The following is a 5,046-nucleotide window of genomic DNA, read 5'->3' as shown; positions in this document are numbered from 1 at the left end:
ATTGAACTCATTTAAATTGAAAGATGGGTGTTCCATTTACAAAAGTTGTGAGATGTGATATTTTTTAACGAATTAATACAATGACTTATGATTTCACCAATTTAATATCGTATAACCTATGTCAAATCAACCATTCTTGTAACATGGTCAACCTTTCTATCTTTCTTAAGTTTGGGGATCCAGTGTTTGAGGTCATTACATTGGAAAGTAAGCAAATTTTTAGAGAAATCAACAGAACGGCACAAGAGTTGTTAAACGATATTTGTGTTGTTCTGTCTATAAACACTAGTTTATGAAGTCATGACACATTCATGTCCTGAGAACCAATAAGTTGAACTCATTTTAGTTATAAGATGGACATGCCGTTTACAAAAGTTGAGAGATGTGCTAATTAATTATATTTTCTAACGAATCATTACAATTACTAGTAATGTCACTAACTCGATATCTTATAATCTATATCATTTCAACGTTTTTTGTCACGTGATCAACCTTTCTGACTATCTTAAGTTATAGGGTCCAATGTTTGAGGTTGTTGTGTTAGAAAATAAGCAAAATATTGAAGAACTCAACAGAACATCACAAGTGTCATTACTGATAATGAAACGACACTTGTGTCGTTCTATCTATATACGCGAGTATAAACAACCACAGCTTGTCCTTGCCCTCGATAATCGATAAATTAAACTTATTTAAGTGGCAAGATAGACATGCCTCTTACAAAATTTGAAAGATATATTGTCTATTTATTATTATGTATATATTGTACTTGTACTTTCACTAATTCGATAACATATCAGGCATATCGTTTCAATTGTTCTTCGTGACATGATCAACATTTATATGTTCAATACATTAGATAGTCCATTATTAGAGATCTTTTCATTGAAAAACTAAACTACAATAGATAACGACTGTAGTGTCGTTTTTCGTAGCAGAAAACGACTGGAGTGCCGTTCTATCTATCAAATAACAGTTTGAGCACCATTATTATCTTATAGCTGCAAACAACACAAAAAATAACACCAACTAAAATATTATTCAATAAATGTACAATATACATGAAATTTCTAAAAGTGTCTTTCTTCTTTCTTCAAATGTAATGAAATTTTTCAATGTAGATAGTATGCTTATCAAACTCTTGTTCAAATGCTCAAAAGATACTCAAAATAGGTGAAGAATATAATAGATAAGAGAATTTTAAAGTAACAAGTATGGTAGTTGAAGATGAGAAAACACGTAATTGTGATTCGAAACCTAAACTTGAATATGGGAATTAATTGGATTGATATGGGTATTAGAATATTTTCCCACAGTGTGGATATTTTATGACATTTGACATTGTTTGTTTATTGTATTTCATAATTGGAGGCCATTTGACCAAGAAACATTGAAAGAGGAATAATTAACCAACTCCCCCAAAATTTAATTGTCAAATTTATTCTAAGTCCCTGCTAGGTGGGGATTGATTTTAATATAAGTTAAAGTCAACAATTACTTTTAACCACATATTTTATGAGATCCACAACTTTTGAACTACATATTTATTAATTTTTATTAAAAATTACTTTAAAAAAAATTGATTCTCTTCCCCCACCAAACAGGGGCTAATTCAAGGAATCTGCTAATTTCGATCACATAAATGACGGCTAGTTGAATTTCTCAAATTATCCATGTGAAGAAAATACTCTATTCCATTATCCTCTCATTTCAGAATCTTCCCAGAAACTCATGTTCTTCGACTAAGTGCTTTGAATTGCACATATATATATTCATGAACCTTTCACCTTCGTCAAATATTTCAATCTCATAAATATCCATACATCTATCTCTATCTTTTGTGTTCTGTGTGTCTCAGTCCGTCTCTGTCGAACCTTAAAAAGCATTAATAAAAAGCTTCGATATTTGTAAGAATAAGAAAAATGGTATACGAAAATGGCGATTATGAAGCTGACTTTGAGCTTCTTGATGACTCACGAACTCCGATAAGATTCTCTGGTGAAAATTATTCTAATGATATGTTTATGTATGGTGTAGGCAATGATGCTACAAGTGTAGGGTGGCTGCCAGCTATCTCCACCACTTCTACAGAGGCGCCAGCCGAAAGGGTTGGGGAGATGACTATGGAGAGGGTGGAGCCTCGACGGAGGTGCCTAGGGTGAAGAATTATAGAGGTGTTAGGAGGCCGTCGTGGGGAAAATTTGCAGCGAAGATGAGGAATCCGTCAAAAAATGGGTCCCGAGTATGGCAAGGTACATATGAGACAACGGAGGATGCTGCATTGGCCTATGACAGGGCAGCGTATCATATTCGTGGCTCACGAACATTGCTGAATTTTCCGCATAGGATAAATTCCGGCGAGTTGGAGCCCATCTGTGTTACATTGAAGAGGACTTCAACGTCACCGAATCAGATTTCTTATTCCAGTTCATCAGAAAATAGGGCAACTAAGAAACGGAAGAAGGTGGTTGCACCGCCAGTGGTGCAAAATGGGTGCTGACTATGTAGTTGTTATTTAAATCATGCTATATGTATATTCTTTTTTTGACATCGTGATTGACATTGTGCCACTTGATGACACATGGTTCGAAAATTAAAAAAAATCGTGCCCAACACTTTTTGAATTCCCACTAATGTACACCAAGATGTTGTAAGTATTATACCCTAAATCCAATCAACTTTGGACATAAATACTTTTGATATATAATTAATGCAATTTAATAACAGATCTATTATTTAATTAATAGACAATTAAATAAATAATAGAGTCCGTAGATTCAAATCTACGTAATTTGTTAATCACAAGGAGTTGTGATTGTGAGATACAAATTACATCTGATTGAATCTTAAATTGTCCGTGGTCGTAAGTAATAACGAGATATGTATCGTTATTACGGATAGACCATCACGTGTGGCATTTCTTACTTGTGAAGTAAGTAGTTGATCTCACAAGCTAAAGTGTGGTGACACTTAAATGAACACGTGGATGTTTTGTTAAAGAACAAAACATTGGAGACCCACCAAGGAATTCCACATGGATAACTATTTGAGTGTCAGTGGTTAATCTCTAACGTTCGGTAGTGAAATTAGTCCTTTGATTTAAGGTCGTCATGGTACCTTATATGAGGACAGTCATACTTTCGCGGTGTTGGATGCTGCTCTGCAAAAGGCCACTAATACGATATCGTTCAGGTACGTCAAGAATCGTATGAAGGTTGTGATTGATCAATAAAGGATTCGTCACTCTTAGATAGTAGGAGATTATGATCTGCGCTTCATTCAATTAAGTCGATGATGAGTCGAAAAGAAGTTTTCGACTTATATTGACTTAATAGTGGAGAGTGAAAGATATGATCGATAATCGAGTTTGACACACTTCCATATCTCGTAATTGATCAGATCATATTGATGAAAGGGATTATAGTTTCACGGTAAACGAACGAGTTTGGTTTTGTCATACCACGTGACATTTTCCGTCACATGTATTGCCCCGACACATTGCTAGATGTCAATCTAGGACGGCGAGTGTGAATTGACGATAAATTAAAAGGGTATTTTAATTTATCAATTTTGATTAGATCAAAATAATATTTCACGTCGTTAGGCATCGTGATCGAAAACCTGATGGGTCACACACAAAAAAGAATTGAAAGATTGCAATTTGTCAATTAATTAATTTAACAATCGTTGGATAAGTTAATTAATTGGATTGGTTATTTATAGGCTTGAATTAATTAATTAGATTAATTAATTCACGGCCTGAATTTAATTAAATGGATTAATTAAATATTGGATCGAGGCAGGCCCGTTTGGGCTTATATAAATACATGGCTAGGGTTTTCAATCCATATAGTTTTTCTCATAATTATTCTTGCTAGCACAAGAGGAGAAAATCCTAGTAGTTGCAATCTTATTCTCTGTGTGGACCACCGTTAGAGGCTGGACAATTGGACAGCTGTGGGTGGCGAATCAAGATTGTTGGAATGAAAAAGAAAAGCAAAAGGTTTGCAGAATTCTTCAAAGATACAATATTTATCACGATTTCTACCTAAACACAAAGGGATCCTCGGTGGGAATCTAAATAATTTTAATTTTTCGTTGTGCATGTATAAGTAGATTCCCACCAATGGTATTAGAGCCTACTTTGCGTTTGTTAGGAATTGATTTACGTGTTGAGCAATCAAAAGTTGATCTTGTTATTTTCTTGTTTCTAGCTTTTTAAGTGAATTGATTTTTCTTATTCCTAAAATCTGTTTTGAAAAGAAAAACAATTTTTGGGTCGGAATATAAATAATAAAAAAAAAGCCCCCAAAAGATGGGCTGCCGCCGGCAATGGCGCAGGACGCGACAGCGTTCGCCGACACGGGCAGCGAGCACTGTCGCTCCTGCTGCTTCTCAGGCAGTAGCGTCCGGAAGCTGTTCCAGCGGCTTCCGTCGCAGGTGGATAAGGGCGGCGATGGAATCTAGAGGTAGAAATTCTAGGATTTTATTTGGGTGATAATTTAGGGTTTTCCGTTAGTTGGTGGAGACGGGGGATTCTCTGCAATTAGTGTAATTGTGGGGGCCTGGCTGCAATTATGTAAAAGGGGTCAATCTGTGATTTTAAATGGAGGGCATTTCTGCAATTTACGAATATGGAAGCCCCTATTATTAATTTTTCCAATTGGGTCAAATTTGCAATTTTCAAAAGTGTTTTGAATTTGATTTTAAAATTGATTTTAAAATTATATTTTAAATGGGTTTGACCCATAATTTTAATTTTAATCCAAATTAAAATCTTATTTAAAAATTGACAATATTTTATATTTTCGTTAAAATTAGATTTTAACTTAAATATTAAACTTTGACCCCAATTGAATTTTATTTTATTTAGGAGTGTTATCCTAAATTAAAATATTGATTCAATTTAAATTAGAGTCAAACTCTAATTTAATGCTTAATTAAAATTTGATTTTAATTAATTGTTCACCCGAATATAAACTAGAAATTAGAATTGGATTCTAATTCGATATTTAATTAAAATTTGATTTTAATTAAATTGTCTTG

General features: G+C 33.9%; 1 pseudogene; it reads left to right on the top strand.

Annotated features, from left to right (window-relative positions):
* The first annotated feature begins 1,922 nt into the window (after nt 1–1,922).
* LOC111388167 lies at nt 1,923–4,222 on the top strand (annotated as a pseudogene).
* The last annotated feature ends 824 nt before the right edge of the window (nt 4,223–5,046 follow it).

Source organism: Olea europaea, unplaced genomic scaffold, assembly GCF_002742605.1.
Source record: "Olea europaea var. sylvestris unplaced genomic scaffold, O_europaea_v1 scaffold463, whole genome shotgun sequence".
NCBI classification, from domain to species: Eukaryota; Viridiplantae; Streptophyta; class Magnoliopsida; order Lamiales; family Oleaceae; genus Olea; species Olea europaea.
This window is presented reverse-complemented; position numbering and strand designations above follow the sequence as displayed.